We start from the raw sequence: 17,975 nt of genomic DNA, 5'->3' as shown, positions 1-17,975 counted from the left end.
ATGTCCTTTCCCACCCCCACCCCTGACTGCAGGAAAACAGGACCAGGACAAGGTGTGAAGAGACAGCAACCCAATATATTTACAGCCAGTGTTTACTGAGTGCTGGCTATCAGCCAGGCCCTGTGCTAAGTATTGCACATATATTGACTCTCCTAATCTTCATAAAAATCTATGAAGTTATGTCTGGTGTTACCTAATTGTATGGAAGAGGAACCTGAGGCACAGAGTAGTTAAGGCACTTGCCTGAAATCTCATAGCCAAGAAGTCGGAAAACCAGGTCTCAAAACCAGAAAGTCTGGTTCTGCCTGAGCTTAATCACCATATTATAATGGTAGGCACCACCCAGAGAGAGAGAGAGAGAGAGAGAGAGAGAGAGAGAGAGAATGTGTGTGTGTGTGTGTGTGTGTGTGTGTGTGTGTGTGTATGTATCTTCACCTTCATTTCAGGTTTAGCAGTATTAGAGGTTCGCGGTAATCCTGGACAAGAAATTAAGGCATCAAGAATTGCCTTTCTTTCTTTCTTTCTTTCTTTCTTTCTTTCTTTCTTTCTTTCTTTCTTTCTTTTTCTTTCTCTCTCTCTCTCTCTCTCTCAATGTTTATTTGTCTTAGAAAGAGAGAGAGAGAGAGAGACAGAGGGGGAGGGGCAGAGAGAGAGGGAGACAGAAGATCTGAAACAGGCTCTACATTGAGAGCAGAGAGCCCCATGTGGGGCTCGAACCCACGAGCTGCAAGATCATGACCTGAGCTGATGTCAGCTGTTTAACTGAGTGAGCCGCCCAGATGCCCCAAATTGCCCTTCTTTCCTTTCCTCTCCTTCCCTCTCACCCTTCCCCCCACCCCCCACTTCTTCTTCATCACCATCACCCTCCCCTTTGTCTAAATTAAAAGTCATCTTCTGAGCACTTGTGTGTTCAGGGATTCTCCTGAGGCAGTAAGCATGGTCTGAGAGTCTCCAGGCCAAGACAGATGTACGGGCTAGAGAGACATAGGGGACATACTCACAGTGAAGAGGTGTGGGATAAATGCGGTTGGTGGACAGGAAACAAATGGGGACGATCTGTATTTATGTTCCACACCAGCCAAGGGTTAGGTGGTACTCAGTTCAGAGAGTTTTATGTTCAATTTTATGTCTAGACAGAGTTTGGGATGAGGTTATCACTTTTCTTCTAATTAGTGCAGGAAGGCTTCCCCAGGCACCGCTTTCAGGAGCTCTCTGGCTGTCTTGGCTTTGCCATCTGTCCCCAAGAGCGAGGCATGGGTAGAGTAGCCGAGGGAATAGGCAGCAGATTGGGAGTCAGGGCACCTGGATCTTTGGCCTTGGGTCTGCCCCCAGCTTGGTGTATGACCTTGGATGAATTACCCTGCCCTTCTCCCCTTTCTCATTTCTAAAATGAGGGGTCTATCAGACCCCTAAAATGTGGGTCTATCAGACCCCTACAGTGGGTATATTCTGCAGCTGTTCAAACGGGGCTGCTGTGCACAGGTGGGCAGGTTGTGCATCGTGCAAGGACACTTGGCCAAGGGGTGGATGGGGGCTGAAATCTGCCCTAGGCTGTTCTCACCAGGCTATGCATGGGTGGGGCCTACGTCCACCTGGGGAAAGAGGCCCTTTTCCTGATTTGCACAGAGGTACCACCTGGGTCCTCGGTAGTGACCCTGCAAGGTCCCCACGCAGATTGGGCCCCTGTGGTTGGTCAGAGTTGGGGTGGTGGTGGTAAAGGGAATTTCTGTATCAGAAGGTGAGGTTGTGGGCTGGGGGGCTGGAGAGAGGAACAAAGAGAGGTTCCATGGCCCATGAACTGCCCGCCAGGAAGGGGTGGGCAAGTGTCTGTAGGAAGCTAATCTTTAGACAGAAAGGGAGTTTGAGGGGCTGGGGGTGTAGGGAAGCAGGTCTCAGCCGGCAGCAGGTGACCACATGGGATGGGCTCCTTGGCGAAGGGAATGGGTGTCCGTGGGAGCAGTGGCTCTCCCTGTCCCCTCAGCCTGTCTCACTCCCGTCTCCAGTTACCTCCAAAGCAGCTGGTCTCTTTGAGGTGGCTCTTTGTGCTGAGTTCCCCTGGTGAGCGAGATGGGAAGGGGTAAGGTTTTTTTCCAGGGCCTTCTGAGAGGGCTGTACATTTTTAGAGGTGTTCCCTTACCCAACAAATGGAGGTCCACTCCGGGCCAGGCCCTGTGGCAGATTGACAGCGTGAACCCTGTCCTCAGGGAACTTCCAGTCTAACGGTGATTTGCCCATGAGTCTAAGAGGAAATGGCCTTTGTCCCGAGAGGCCTGTCGACATCATTGGGCAGTCTGGTACCTGCACTGGGCTTAGTCTGGTCGGAGGCTGAAGGCTCTGAGAGGGATCACAGGGCCTCACTGACTTCCTGAGAAGAAGGAGATCTAGTGGGGACAGATCTCCGAGGTCTCTCAGTATCCGGGGAGAATGTGGGGTGTCACTGAGGAGGCAAACTGGGGGTGAAGGAGGAAAGGGAGGTACATAGGCTGGGGGGGGTGTGTCTGTCGGGGGAAAGCCTCACTTTCGCTTGGCTGGGGGAGTGACTGCGAATGAGGGGTGTGAGCCCCGAGGGGAGCTTGTTCTGTGAGGGCGACCACTGCTGATCACAGACCAGGCCTCTGGAGACCATCCGTCTCCCTCCCCCATCCCGCCTCCATCACACAGCTGCTCGGAAGGATCCCGGCAGATGCTGCGGTACCTGGCGTTGTTTCACGGGAGAAAGTCCCCCCTTCCGTCTGGTGAAGTCGTTCCTATTGCGGGTCCTGCCATATTCCCACGTGCACAGCAGGTGCAAGTTTTGGGTGCCAAGCCGCTGGAGTGGCCAGGCCTCTCCCGCTGTGCGTGGTTGGAATGGGGAGCAGTTAAGCCCCGGAGCTGTCATCTCTCCAGTGACAATGTCGGGGTCAGGCAGGCCCACCCCCCTCTCCCAGGGGGCCCCCCCACGGCTCTTCTTTAAAAGAAAGGGATCACAGGGAGGCCAGTCATCTGCCTCTTGCTCACAGGGAGTGCGCCAAGGGACATTGTTTTGAGGATGTTCCCTACTCCCTGACTGCCTTGTACTTACTCTCCAGTGCTTAGCTGAGTGTGATTCCGGCTTGGAGAAGCTCACACTGGACAGGCGGCTGCCGGGGGCGGGGTGGAGGCAGCAGGGTGTCTCTGCCCTGGGCCATAACAATGGTGGTGGTGATGACAGACAGAGCCGACATCGAGTTCTGACTATGTGCTTACACACCAGTATGTGTGAGTTTCCTGTTGAAGCTGTGACAAGTGACCACAAACGTAGTGGTTTAAGGCAACGCGAATTAATCTTGTGGTTCTCTGTGGGTTAGAGGTCTGACGCAGGTCTCACGGGGCTGAAAGTCAAGGTGCAGGGAGGGTCGTGTTCCTTTCTGGTGATTCTAGGGGTGCTTCCATTTTCTTACCTTTTATAGCTTCCATAAGCCTGCATTCCTTGGCTTGTGGCCCCTTCCTCCGTCTTCAAAGCCAGCAATGCTGCCTCTCTCTGGTGCTTCCTCCAGTCGCACGTCTCTCCCTAACCCAGCCAGGAGAGATTCTCTGCTCTTAAGGACGCATGTGATTAGGCTGGGCCCACCTGGATAATCCAGGATCATCTCTCCATCTCAAGGGCCGTACTTTAAATGCCTCCACAAAGGCCCTTTGCCGCGTAAGGTGACATTTTCATAGGTCCCAGGGATTAGAGCGTGGGCATCTTTGGGATCCGTTATTCTGCTATCTCGGCATACTCGTGCCTTTTCATATAATGGACCCGTGAGGTAGGTAGTGCTGTTACCCCCATTTTAAAGATAAGGAAGTAGAGGCACAGAGAAGCTCAGTAGTTGCCCAAGATTACCTTGCCTGTGCTAATCTACTTGGGATTCAAACTGGGGCAGCCTGACTCCACAGTTGTACTTTAGTTACTGTGACAAAAGCAGAACCAGAGAGCAGGAGGCAGAAGATGTCCAAGCTTCCGATGGCATAAGGCCAGGTCTCCTTAGGTCAGCCAAGCTGTGGAGCAACATGTGTTTATTGAGCATCTACTGCGGGCCGGGCCCTGGGAGGGGCTCCTAGGAGGATGCCACAGGTCTCTAGCCTGAGCCCTGGTTTAAGCCCCTCCTCTTTCCACTTCCTATTGCCGTGTGAAGGGATGGGCCCTGTCCTGCAGAGGTTAACTGGGAGAAAGGATGGTGTTCTAGTGGGCTCGGGCCCCGGGGGCTCTGGGTGAGCCCTGGTGGAGGACTAGGTTGCCCTGCACCCCACAGGACCCTGCTGGATCACGGGAGCTGGCTCACCAGGCCCACTATTCCTGCCCATCCATCACGAGGGAGACCGGGCCCTCGGTGAGCCTGGGACCTGCAAATCATGGAAATTAAGACCAATTAGAGGGGGAACCAGCAGCCCCTTGGCAGGCCTTCCGGCCTCAGAGGCGGCTCGGGAACTTTATGGATGTTTCCTTCTATTTTGTGGTCCAGCTGGGAGGCAGAAACATGCCAGCTCAGCACAAGGCCTTGTCTAGATGCTTCTGAGCAACTGGGAGGGAGGGCGCCACCTCGCCAGGGTCCGTGGCTCCCTCTCCAGCTCCCCGAGGGTTGTGCTCTGCCAGCCCCAGGGAGGCGAGAGCCGGCGTCTAGTCTGTGGGGCCTTCTTCGCTGCGCACCAGGCTCCTTTCTCTACTCGGCTCTGTCCTCCACACAAGGCCTCTGGAGAATCAAGCCCCGGGAGCTGGAGGAGGGAGGGCGACAACGACAGGTCACCTTGCTGGGCAAGCGGTGTGCTGCCGGGCCTGCCCCTGCTCCCCCCTCCCCTCCCTCCATGCTCCCACGTCTCCCAGCTAAAGGCAAGGACTTCCCCTCCCCTGCCACGGGCCCCTCCCGAACAAACCCTTCCCCTTGGTTTTTTCCCCAGCAAAAAGGAGACTGAGCTCTTGGCAGGTGTGCAGACTGAAGTAGCAGGGACCTCATGGTCCCCGGGAGCAGCGGCAGGATAGCGCTATAGGCATGGAGACACAAGCAAAATTAATTCTCCAGCTTCCCAGGTCCTTTTTGGGCTTTAACTCCTGCCCCCTTGCCCTGACCCCTCACCCCGTGCCCTGTGATGAAGGCAGAGACGGACCTGTGCACTGTGGGGAGGGCCGGCCCTGAAGGGGCCCAAGGAAGGGGGGCAGGGTTGTCCGGTACAGAGGTGACACTGCAAGGGGCACCCCTTGTCCCCACCCTGCCCCGAGGTCTGTTTTATTAAAAAATTTTTTGTTTTTAATGTTTATTTAATTTTGAGAGAGAGAGACACAGGGTGCGAGTGGGGAGGGGCAGAGAGAGAGGGAGATAGAACCGGAAGCAGGCTCCAGGCTCTGAGCTGTCGGCACAGAGCCCCACACAGGGCTCGAACTCACGGACTGTGAGATCGTGACCTGAGCCGAAGCCGGACGCTTAACTGACTGAGCCACCCAGGTGTCCTGAGTCTGGGTTTTTAGGATAGGCCCATTGTGCTGGGTTGAGGCCATCTTCTGGAAGAAAACCCAAGCGGAAAGGAGGGGCCACCTTGCCCCAAGGCCTCTGAGCCGGCCATCAGCTGACCCTCTTCCTTCATTGGCTCAGCTATAGAGGGAGCCTCGCGAGAGGGTCGGCAGGGCCTGGGGGTCACGGGGAGACAGAGCCGGACAAGGCAGATAAGGCGGTGCCTAGGCCGTGGCCAGCACGGCGAGCCAGAGGGGGTTGTGGAGGGCAAGTTCCCAAGGGAAGCGGAGGCCCCTGGATACCTGGAGACAGATGGGGGAGAGAGACAGCACGGGGAGAGGCAGGGGATGTGGCCGGGCACGGAGTGGCTCCACTACGACGTCCGTCCCTCCCTCTGGGCCTCCAGCTGGGGGCTGCCGAGGTCATGCTCAGCCCCGCTGTTCTGTGACTCTCATCTTGGTGACTGTCCCTCAGGACTCATCCAACTGGCCTTGGACCCCTGGCTTCACTTAACCTCTCTGTGCCTCAGTTTCCTGACCCGTACCACGAGATTAACAATAGCATATCCCTCAGAGGGTTATTTTTTTTATGGGGGTTGAGTGATTTCAAATCACAGTGGGACCTGCCCCATAGAAAGTGTTGTAAATATTAGCCATTACAGGGGCACCGGGGTGGCTCAGTTGGTTAAGGATCCGACTTTGGCTCGGGTCATGATCTCGCAGTCCATGGGTTCGAGCCCCGCATCGGGCTCTGTGCTAACAGCTCAGAGCCTGGAGCCTGTTTCAGATTCTGTGTCTCCCTCTCTCTCTGACTCTCCCCTGTTCATGCTCTCTGTCTCAAAAATAAATAAATGTTAAAAAAAATATATTAGCCATTACACGAATTATCGTTCCTCATGTTATTAAAAAGATCATACGATGTCGCTGCAGGGTCTGGAGTCGAGCAGGCCTAGGTTGGAGTCCTAGCTGTTCCACTACTCCTAATGTATGACTTTGGGAAAGTGGCTTAACCTTTCGGAGCCTCAGTTTCTTGATCTACAGAATAGGTATGAACAATGAGAGCGACACCAACTTCACAGTGTTGCCGCGGTGATTAAACGAGACGGCGGAATAAATCTGCGATATAAACTGTAAAGTACCTAGCACAGTACGTTGCTTTGTCTTCCTGGCTGAAGACCAGATTTAGGACAGCCTGGAAGGGAGAAGGTAGGACTCCTGACAAATGGCCGTGACCTTCAGAGTGGCCGGATTGTGCCGGGAAATTCCGCAGGAAGAGTGCCTCCTCTTGGTTGGACGGAATGAGGGATCAGAGCAGGACTTCTGGTTCTATTCCCAGGCCACCCTAGGTCCCGAAGTGGGGTGGCAGTGGCAGGCCAGGCGAGGGGGACTCGGCCCTGCCTGGGCTTCTCACACGGAGGGGGAGCAGATACTCCGCTGCCGCCAGACCCGTGAAGGGCACAGATGGGCTTTGTCCTTGTTGGGTGCCGGCTGCCGGGCATGGCGTACCCGGGGTGGTCAGACTCAGCAGGGAGGAGTGAGATAAGAATCACACTTGAAAGAGCCTTCCCTGACCCAAGAACCTGTCGGGTCCCCTGTTGTATGCTCCGAGTTCTCTATTTTCTGCCTTTATTGTCTCTCATTACAATTTGTAAGTAGACTTTTTTTTTTTTTTTTAATTTTAGTGATTATTGACTGTCTCCTTCACTGAAATGTCAGCTCCCTGAGAGTAGAGACCGTATCTGGACGGCTTGCCTGGGGTTTGAAAGAGCACCTACAATGTAGACAGTGCTCAGTAACATTTTGATGACTGAATAAGTAATAACGACAGCAAATACTTACCCGGTTTTTTAAAATGTGCCAGCCATTAGCCCAAGCACTTGCCATATATTAACCTATTTAAACCTCACAAGACTCTTATGAGCTAGTTATTCACATCATCCCTATTTTACAGGTGAGGAAACTGAGATACAGAGAGGTTAAGTGACTTCCCCAAGGCCACACAGCCATCAGCTGGTGGAGCTAGGATTTAAGCCATCCGGTTTGGCCCCAGAGTCCACGCTCTTAGTGACAGCGCTGTGCTGCCTTTCAGAAGGCGCGGGTGAGGGAGCCACGTTCCACATTTATCATGTGTGCTGCATGTGGGCAAGAGGGTTTTCGGGGAGGGAGCGAACGGTGTGATTCCTATAGACTGGGCCATGTGGTCCTGAGGAGCAGGATACAACCGGCCCCCGTTTATCTGCAGAGGGACAGGAGGTCCTGGGGGGGGGGGCCTGTGGGCCCATCGTCCGCCCCCTCCCCAGTCAGGTGCTGAGTGCATTCAGGGCCCCCTGACTTGCCATAGTTCCGGGTTCCCTCTGCCTAGCATTACGGAAGTGCAGGGAGACCAGCACGGATGTGTGAACCCCTGAATTCCCTGTCCTGGTGTCTGCCTCCTCCCAGGCCTCCTGTGTCCCTGGAAGCCCCGTGGACAGAGTGGCGGTCAGGGGGCTGCTTCGTTCCTGTCTTCCAGGAGGGGATCTGTTTTGGCACAATCCTGCCAGCCCTAGCACTAGGTGATCCTGTTGGCCAGGACAGAGGTGTATTAAGGACACAGAGCCAGAATAAAGGGCCAGATTTCTAGGCTCCTTGGCACTGGTCTGTGCCACAGAAATATCATGGGATGGAGAAGCCTGCAATAACTTGAGATCCTTTCCTTTAGGGAGAGGGTGGTGTGTGGTTGGGGGAAATCCTTTGATCACTTACAATCGGTGGGGGCTAACCCCCCTAGGGACACATGAGAGGGGCCACAGATGGGCACTAACCTGCCTTCGAGCGACAGCGGGGTGGGGTGGGGGAGCAGGGAGGATCCAGTTCTCTGCAGAGCTTTTGGCTTTGCTAAGTGGGAATGCAAGTCGGGGGCCAGAGCAGAATTGCACAGAACTCTGGAAGGAGTCATGGCTCTGTCCTGCCGCGTCCTCCTCCCCTGCCCTCTGCCCGGCCCACACCCCAGGACTCAGTCTTACCTCCAGACCAGTGGGAACAAACCTTCCAAGAATGGCACGGTGAAATCCTCTGGCTCTGGCTGAAGGCGGAAAGCTGAAGGCTGATGGTGGTAAAGTGGGAGAAATGTATTCTGGTCTTGCCTCCAGTATTAACACAAGTTACACCTCTGTGAGCCTCACGTCTTCACCTACAACACGGGCATGTGGTGGCGCTTGGACCTCCTGACTTCTAAGGTCACTTCCAGCTTTAGGATTTTAAGGAGGTGGTGCAACTTGGGAAGCCCCTGGGGCTCTGAGACAAAAACCTACCCACGGGGGCTTGAAGCAGAGAGACTGGAAAATACTAGTAACTACTTTATGGTTGGCACACTGCCAGGGGCTTCAAGAAATATCTTATTTATTTCTTACAGGAACTCTATTCTCTCTTTTTTTTTTTTTAAACGGAAGAAACTAGGGCTTAGAAAGGCCTGAGTAACTTGTCCAAGGTCACACAAATAGAAGAGGGAGAGACAAAATCTGAAGGTGGGTTGTGCAACTCAGGGCCTGTGTTTGGTGCTCTGCTCAGGACAGAAGCGGGTGTGGGGGCGGGCAGGTGTTTTGTGGCTTCTGGAGACTGTCACACGCCAGGGACATGCAACCCTGGGGAGGAAGGAGGAGACTCCTGGGCAGAGGGGCGGGGTGGCAAGTGTGGGAGGTGAAGGCAGGAGAGGGTCCAAGTGGCAGCAGAAGGAGGCTGTCCGAGGAAGGGGACCCTGGGGGCCAGCCTGGCCCCCAGAAGGGTGAGCGCACATCCACGAGTGGGCATCCAGTCCTGGGGGCTGCTGGCTGTGGGACACCGTGGCCTGCCTTCCTCATTCTCCCCCCGGGCCCCTGCGGCAAGCCCCAGTTGCACACGTGCACCGACACGCTCTGTTGTCCTTTGTCACACACCCATCAGACACAAACAGGCCTGCACCCTGGCTTGTTCTGACGGTGCTTCACTTCCTGGCACTCACCTTGGCTCTCCTGTTCCCAGCCTCGCCCACATCCGGGGTGTGTGTGTGTGTGTGTGTGTGTGTGTGTGTGTGTGTGTATGTTCATCCGCAGTGGCTTCTCTTGGGTTTGTGCAGACATATGCACAGCGTCATAATCCCTCTGTTGTGTCTCCTTCACACACACACACACACACACACACACACACACACACACACGCTTCTGTCTATCCCCCTGCTTCTCCGCTGATCTTTGTTTCTCTCCAATCCGGGCACATCCCTGGGTCCCAGAGAACCCCATTAATCTTTAACGGGTCCGGGCTCTTCCTCGTCTTGTTTTTCTTCTCACTGCTATCTTTGCAGGCTCCTCCGGCAGGACTGCAGGGCCGGGCGGGCCCCCTCCTCGAAGTGGCATCCACAGGAACAGCTGGCCAAGGAATGGCTATGTGGGTGGGGGCAGGCAGGGCCGGGAAGGGATTTATTTGCCTTGGATGCTTTTCTGCGAACATTTTTGTCCATTTGCCACGATGTTTCATGGGTTTCAGCTGATGTCATTCTGGTGCGTGGGAGAGGCTTTGACACCCACATGGTGGAGGGTGAGCCCTGACACAGGAGTCGGGAAACCCTGGTTCTAGCTCCAGAGGAACCTCGGTTTTCTCATCAGATGGACGAGGGCTTTGGAACGGATGAACTTTAGTTTCATTCCAAAACGTTGACATTCTAGGAGACTTCTGCCCTATTTAGAACCTGTCTGCACCCTGATCATTTCAATTACAATCTCTCTTTCTCTTTCTCTTGAACTCATTTGTATGCACAGACATCATACATGCACACATGAAGACACACACACATGCACACATCCGAAGGAAGCTTTGCTACTGTATGTTTTCCAGGAACTTCTCCAACTCATCTGGGCCCCAGGCCCTTTTCCAGGGTGGGGGCTGCAAGCACAGGTGTGTATGTGTGTGTGTGTGTGTGTGTGTGTGCGTGCACATGGGTCCCACGTCACCCAGAGGTGCATCTCTGAGTTGAAATGTACCTCCTGATGGCGATGACCCAGGAACTCATCCGCTTCTCCACCTAGTCTCACAGCCCCTCCTAAGAGTCGGGACCTGAATCCTCAGCCGTGTTCTTGCTGCCCCCATCCCTGACTGTGAAGGAGAAACAGGATGAGCAGGGGACCCTGCAACGTCCGAGCTGGAAGGGCTAATCTGGTTGACAGGTTTTCAAACACTTCACCTAAAGCATGGGACCTCGGTTCTGACCAACTCTTACCTGGGCACGAGAACAAACAGCCTAACTGATGATGCCAAACTGCTGGGGGTAGGGTGGGTGGGGGCTGGGGGCTGGGGGCCAGCCAACTGAGCATCCCCCAGCCCCCATTACCACTCCCACATGCCCCTTGAGGGAGCGAGCTTGCTGCAACCCCTTGGAGCTTTGACAAATACAGCTTAAAATCCAGCCAGCCAGCCGTTGAGTTCTCCACTGTGGTCCCGGAAGCAGCAGCACCACCTGCAAACTTATTAGAAATGCAAAGTCTCAGGAGGCCCCTCCCCAGTCGGGCTGAATCCGAAATCAGAGGGTGGGGCTAGTGATCTGTGCTTAAGCCTTCCAGGTGATTCTGATGCGTGTGCCAGTTTGAGAAGCGCTGGGCCGGTCCAACCCCCGTGCTTTACAGATTTGGAACTGAGGCCCGGAGAGGGGCGTGTCTTACCCAAGATCTCAGCAAGTGGCATTAGGTTCAGGCTATGACTCTAGGTGACCTGTCTGTAAACATCTATATGATGTTCCTGCCTCTTGCCTCTCCTTCTCCTGGGCTGGCATAAATACTCAGGGACAGGTTAGTTTGGAGCACTTTTTCTTTAGGGAGGCTGCTCTGAGTGGTGGGCAGTAAGGGCAGCCCCCTGGGCCGGTATGAATGAGGGGGGCTGCGTATTAGGGCCCCGCTGAGGACAAAGACCTAGGGCGTGTGGTTGGTCATCCCCCGCGTGGTGCATCTAGGGAGTCTTCTTGGAAGAGGCACACAAGACTTTAGGAACCAGAGGTGGTGGTTTTGCACAGGCCAGTGTGAGGGAGTGGGAGGGGTGGCAAGGGTGGCCCAGAGGATGAGACCCAGGACGGCCCCGGGCTGGGAGCGTGCTGGCAGGGGAGGGGCTGGCACCGGATGGAGGGGGTAGGAGGAGTGAAAGAACTCAGTTTGCCAGCCCTGCTGCCAGTCCCCCAGAAGCCTGGGGACTTCACCGAGGAATTAGGGAGCGTTTAACATCTCTGGCTAATTAGCTGCCGCCTGCTACCGAGGAAGGAGGAGAGGGGAGTTGGAGCCAGGCAGCTTTGAAAGGCAATGGCTGCTCCTTGACAAAGCCGGCCTGGGGAGGTTTCAAAGACAACTTCTGAGCAGCCCGCACGTTTCATGTTCATTAGATCCTCGCTTCCCAGGCTCCAAAGACAAACAGTGGGATTTAAGGGTTTTCTTCCCTTTTTGGAGACATTTCATTCTGAGCTGTGAGCTTTCAGCTGGGGAGGAGGCCGAGCCGGCTGAGCTCCTGCTCCTCCAAATCCACAGCCTAAGCAGAGCCCGGCTTCACCTACTCTGCACACTAGAAGCTTCCCAGGGGCCCCCCAAAGCTCGACACCAACCCCCCTCCCGAGGCTAGTTGAGCAGGTGCCGTGGGCACTGAGGGGTACTGCTGGACTTTATGCTCAGTGAGGACAGGACCCAGAATTTTTGTTTGTCTTTATCTCCCCAGCACTTGGGTGCTCAGTCAATGTTGGCCGAAGGAGTGAGTGAGTGAACGAATGAATGAGTGTGCTGGTCCTTTGTTGCTCCCAGGTCCATTTCCTGCCTTGCTCGGTCTTGTTTGGTGGCACAGGGAACTACATTTCCCAGGCTCCCTTACCTATGGGCAGGTCCAGACAATGAGAGGCAGTGGAAGAAGGTGGAGGGTGGGAGGAGGGGAAAGGCCAGGGTATTTCTTGCCTCGCTCAGTTTCCAGCCAGGTCTCTGCAGAGTCTGTGTCTGCTCTTTGGCTCCTGCTGAGCAGCCGGCATGGCCCAGCTCCCTCTGGCAGGCCTGCAGTGGTTCCCACTTCTGTCTGGTGGCCTGAGCTCCCGGGACCCTAGAACACAGCCTTCCCCTTGCAGCCCCAAGGAGGTGGTGGCTAATCTCTGGGTTGTCCCGCCTCTTCCGTTACCTTACAACCAAATCCCTGATGTAAATCCCTCCAGTTGAAAGGCCTAGAGTGGGTTGTGTTTTCTCTGTGGGCTTCATGAAATGAATGACTAAATTGCTGCTTATTCTGTTCAGAAAGAAGGCTCTGTGAGACCAGCCAGGTTTGATGTGCCTGGGACCTGTTGGCCTACAGAGCTGGCAGCCTTTCTCCATTGCCAGGGCACATGTCTTGAGGACACAGGTGCAGCTCTAAGCCCAGGAGACGCCTCCCTCCTGTCCCCCCCCATTGTTCTTTCCCTCTGAACTTGGCTCTGCTGCGTGATGCCCTAGTGGAAACCTATGGCGTAAAAGGACAGTAAGGTGCAGAGGAAAAAGCTGCCTACTGCCAGTGGGACCCTGTGCAGCCCTTTATAGTCTCTGACTCCTTGGAGGCTCACAGTGACGCTGCTGGGTAGACCATCTTGTCCCCATCTTAGGTGGGCAGAGCCCGAGACTCTTAAGAGCTTATGTGGCATCGCTCCTCTTTCACAACCGCATGGCCACTTAGTTCTGTGCATTCAGGGTCACTTTTGTCCTCTTCTCACTCACCTGCCCGTCCTTGCTGTTTCTGCTCCCCTTAAACACTCAGGGTCCGTCGCCAGCCTCCTAGCTGGTCTGCCTGCCCCAAGCTCACCGTCTTCCATGCAACCTCCATAGCCCTGCCAGGGCCATTTTCTACAACACAAAAAATACCCCCTTAAGCACCCCACTGTTTAAACCCTGTTATATAGCTCCTTATTGCTTAAGGAGTAAGGTCCAATCTCCTCAGGTGGTAGCAAGGCCCTCTGAGATGTGGTCCAGCCCCTCCCCAGCTGTGTCTCTGGGGTCACCTAGAGCTTTTCTAATAGAGCTGGTGGTTCACACCAGGGCCACGCTCTCAGCGCCGAGGACCCCCATCTTCCTGGGAAGCTCCTGCTCTTTCTCCAAGATCTGTCTGTGGCATCCCCCTCTCTGGGACACCGTGCCCAGCTCCCCTGCTCCGGGCGGATCCCTTCCCCCGTGACCTGCGTCTTCTTGTTCCTGCTGTGTTCATCACACTGAATTGCAACCATCTATCCGTGCCTCAATTCCCCCTCCTAGGCTGCAAGTTCCTGGAGGGTGGGACTATGTTTCATTGACTCACTTATTTAAAAATGCTTACTGAGGGGCGCCTGGGTGGCTCAGTCGGTCGAGCGCCCGACTTCAGCTCAGGTCGTGATCTCGTGGTCCGTGAGTTCGAGCCCCGCGTCGGGCTCTGTGCTGACAGCTCGGAGCCTGGAGCCCGCTTCGGATTCCATGTCTGCCCCTCCCCTGCTCATGCTCTGTCTCTGTCTCAAAAATAAATTAAAACAAAAAGCATTAAAAAAAATTTTTTTAAAGCCTACCGAGCACGGACTTTACACCCAGCACTGTGGCAGATGCTGGGATACTTGGTTTGTATCTTGGAGTATATGGTCTAGCGTGGAGTAATCGCTCATGCCAGGGACACCAGCGATAGAGGGTCACACTAACATGTATACGATTATAGGTCAGGAAGGAAAAGGAAGGAGTGTGACAGCTTTGGTATCTGGTACCGGGAGGTGTTCCCTAAAGGCTACTTTTCTTCCCCGGCCTCAGCCCCAGGCACCAGGATGTGCATTTATGGCTGTATTTATCGTGCTGTCCCCACAGTGGAATGGGTACTAACCCCTGGTCTGTGAGCTCCCTGTGGGAGGGATTCGGTCCCTTCAACTCCTCTCTCCAAGGCCTGATGGCATGTAGTGGCCATATGACGAATGTGAGTTGAGTTAGAAATAGAGTTGCATCCCTGTATATGAGTCGGGATGGAGCCGAGGCCACCGGGCAGTGGGGTCAGCGCTCTGGACGTGATCGCCCTTCCTCTCCCTGAATATGGACCACAGGAAAAGGGGAGTCCTTCCACCTCTGTGACTTCCTAGCTGTGCGACCTTGGACAAGTCACGTAGCTTCTCGGAGCCTCATTTCCTTCACCTGTAAAATGGACGTGATGATAGTACCCGTCATGAGCTCACTATGAGGAAGCTTAAACACACAGAAAGTGTTAAGAGTCAGGCCGGGCACAGAGTAGGTGCTCTGTTAGTCTGCGGCATTATTATCACGATTATTATTGTTCCTACCATTTCTACGGCCGGTTCCCAGTGAATGACCTACTGTCTTCTGCACGCGTCTCCCCAGCAATCCCACACCCGGCCCAGCCCCCTCTGGGTCTGGCACGCGACTGGAGTCCCATCTTTCCTCTTGCTAGGAAGCTGTGGGTAACTGGGGCTTAATTAAGCATGCTTGACTGGGGTGCGATTAGCAGCTGCTGTGAGTCAGCAGAGGCCTGGGCTGGGGGGGTAGGGGGAGGACAGAGGAGGGTGCAGAAAGCTTCTGGTGCGTGGGGCTGTGTTTCTAGGCCCAGTCAGCCCACGTTGTTCGACAAGTGAGGGAGACAGGGTGAGCAATCCTTCAGTCTCTTCGATTCCTCTGGTAGCTCTCACCAGCCAGCTGGCCCTCGCTAGAGCTCTGTGGTTGTTATCATTCATTCATTCATTCATTCATGCGTTCATTCAGCAAATACTGCTTGCTTCCTATCTGCCAGGCATTGTCGTAGGTGCTGAGTATGACGCAGTGAAGATCATGGGCTTAGGTTATTGCCCCCATGTGACATACAGACAGGAATAGAGATTAAAATATGTTGTGGAAGGGGTGCCCGGATGGCCCAGTCGGTGAAGCGTCGACTTTGGTTCAGGTCATGATCTCGTGGTTCTTGAGTTCAAGCCCCCGCACTGGGCTCTGTGTTCTGAGCACAGAGCCAGCTTTGGATCCTCTGTCCCCTCTCTCTCTCTCTCTGCTCCTCCCCCACTTGTGCTCTCTCTCTCAAAAATAAATAAACATTAAAAAAAAATAATAAAATAGGATGTGACATCTGCCTCCGTGGGGTGGGGAGGCAGCACACAGGAAACCCAGGAAGAGCTGGGGTCTCCCTGCTCTGGATGCCCTGTCCTGCACAGCCTCCCATCCGGTGGCATTACTTCCTTATCTGACTATCTTGCCCACTTACTGTTGGCAATCTTAAGCCACGGCCTAGGTGACATTCTCGGTCCCTCCAGTTCACAGCACAGTGCTTGGGACATAGCAGGTGCTCAAAGAATTGGCTGGTTTGTTGGCTGAATGAACCCCAGCTTAGGAAGCAACTTAGGTTGTGTGACCCCGCCCCTCCCCAGAACAGGGGTTGGCAAACTGTAGCCTGCGGGCTCTATGCCCCCTGCAGCCAGCCTATTTTGTAGAGCCCTCGAGCTGAGAATGGTGCGCACATTTTCGAAGGGGTGGGTTGTAAAAACATAAAAAAATTATCAAAGGATAATATGCTGCAGAGATGTATGTGGCCACAAGGTGTAAAATATTTACTCTTTGGTGTTTTACAGAAAATGTTTGCTGATCCCTGGTCTAGAAGCCCGGCTCTGCACCTTGCTCTCCTCGTCTGTGTAATGTGGAATCCGAGTTAAGTACCGCGAAAGCTCCTTCCTGGCGTGTGGTGGAGTCATTCTGCATGCCACGGTTCTCGCTCTGCCCTTGAGGGCCCGCGTTGCACACATCTTTGTGTCACTAGCAGCCCCGTGATGCCTGCACCGAGCAGGTGCTCAGGCAGCATCAGCTGACTGGTGTTAATGGTGGCAGGAGAGGGAGCTCAGAGCCCGGCCCTGTTGCCGCACGGCTGTGTGAGCTTAGGCAGCACTTTGAGTCTCTGAGCCTCAGTTTCCTCACTTGAAAAATGGGCATAATGACTTAGCACCGACTTGCTAGGGTTGCGATGAGAATGAAGGAGATAAGTACCCGGGAAGGTGCCTTGGGAAGTCTTCGGTGCTGTCCAAATGCTAGTCACTGTTGTTCCTGGGCATGTCACACGTACTCGGCTTTGTTGCCTAGTTCCATTTGGCGTGCTTTAACTCATAGGATGGTTTCCCTAAGGATGGTTGGGTTCTTGAGGGTCAAGGTGATTCTAAAGCTGCCCATCAGAAAGGTCCCAGGTGAGTGGTCTCAGTGATGCGATGTGTGTGGCCCTGGGGCACCCCCTGCCTGACCACTGCTTGCCCCTTTAGTTGTGAGGGCAGAGAAGGACTGGGAAGGGATAGTTTATTAAGACTTGGGGAGGGTGGACCCCCCGAGTCTTGGTCCCTGACCATTCCCAGGGCGGGGGAGGGAGCCAGACCTGCACAGTGGGCTCAGTCCTGCCCCCACAGCCACCTCTGTTCATTGAGACAGAGGATTGGGCTCTCCCGCCCAGGCTGCCTGCCCCCTGCCCGGCGGATCGTCCTGCCACAGAATCTAGCTTCATCTCTTGATAACCTTGACCGGCCTTTGTTTAGCATTTTCTTTTCAATGAGCTCTCCCACAGACATCATTTTGTCTTCCATAAGAATCCCATGTGGTAGGGATTCTATCTATCCCCCTTAGAAATGAAGATGCTGAGGTGCAGGGAGGTTAAGAGACTTGCCCACAGTGAGTGTCCCAGCTGGGATGGGATCTGCATCCCTTAATGCCAGGGCTCTTTCTATCACACCAAGTTGCCTCTCTTCACCTGCCTCAGTTGTACCAATGAACCTGTCTTCTCCCAGTCCCTCTCCCACTCCTGCATGGCTTTGTCCCCCAGGCCTGGGAGAGTCCCCTTCACCCCCATGCTGGTATGGAGGCTGGCCCTCTCCTGCAATGGAAGCCTAGTGTGACAGCAGGGGTTCTGGAACTCCCCTCGCCTGGTCCTGACCCCTGGGTCTGGCAGAGGGGTAGAGATGGCTAGGGAAGGCGCACACTGGGGGTGCCAGGGAAGACATGTCAGATTCAGTTACCATGATGTGGAATATTTATGCTGCCATGGGGCCCTGGGTGTCATACTGCATTAAGTGGGCACTCAGTGCCCACTCCCTCCAGCCACGAGATCAGCTGCCTGCCCCTCTCTCCCTTCTTCCTGCTGGATGCCATAGTCGGTGGCATTCCTGACCCCTGGGGATACAGTCAGGGCCTCCTGGGTGCCCAGCCTTTGGGAGGCGCCACTTCCTAGGGACTGAGGGTTTGACTGAGGGAAGGAAGCTTTGACCCCTTAACACATCATTCTGGTGTTTCCAGGGGGGCAGGCTCCTATTTCACGGTTTGGTGGGGAGAGTTCAGGCTCCGAGGACCCATCAGACCCTCTCTGTAAACTCAGCACAGAGGCGATGCCCAACGAAGCCTGGATACAAGGGGAAGGTGGATACAAGCCGGGATGTCACGGGGAAGAAACTCCGACCTTGCCTCCTGAAAGGAGAAGACTGTTAGTCCTGTAGGGACACCCAGCAGGCCCCCGCCATCAATGTGGTTTCCCTTCTGCTTTGCTCAACTTCAGCTTTGTCTCTGCA

The 17,975-nt window shown here is 54.6% G+C and overlaps 1 protein-coding gene across 1 annotated transcript in view; it reads left to right on the top strand.

Annotated features, from left to right (window-relative positions):
* LOC147576925 (uncharacterized) overlaps positions 1-17,350 on the top strand; it is a 34,506-nt gene extending 17,156 nt beyond the window's left edge. Inside the window, exon 4 of the mRNA XM_086676436.1 lies at positions 16,011-17,350. The gene's annotated coding sequence lies outside the window, so the exon portion shown is untranslated. The remainder of the gene's footprint in view (positions 1-16,010) is intronic.
* Positions 17,351-17,975: the final 625 nt, after the last annotated feature.

The sequence above is a fragment of the Puma concolor genome, chromosome D1 (genome assembly GCF_028749965.1).
Source record: "Puma concolor isolate L17-30 chromosome D1, mPumCon1.1.hap2, whole genome shotgun sequence".
NCBI classification, from domain to species: Eukaryota; Metazoa; Chordata; class Mammalia; order Carnivora; family Felidae; genus Puma; species Puma concolor.
This window is presented reverse-complemented; position numbering and strand designations above follow the sequence as displayed.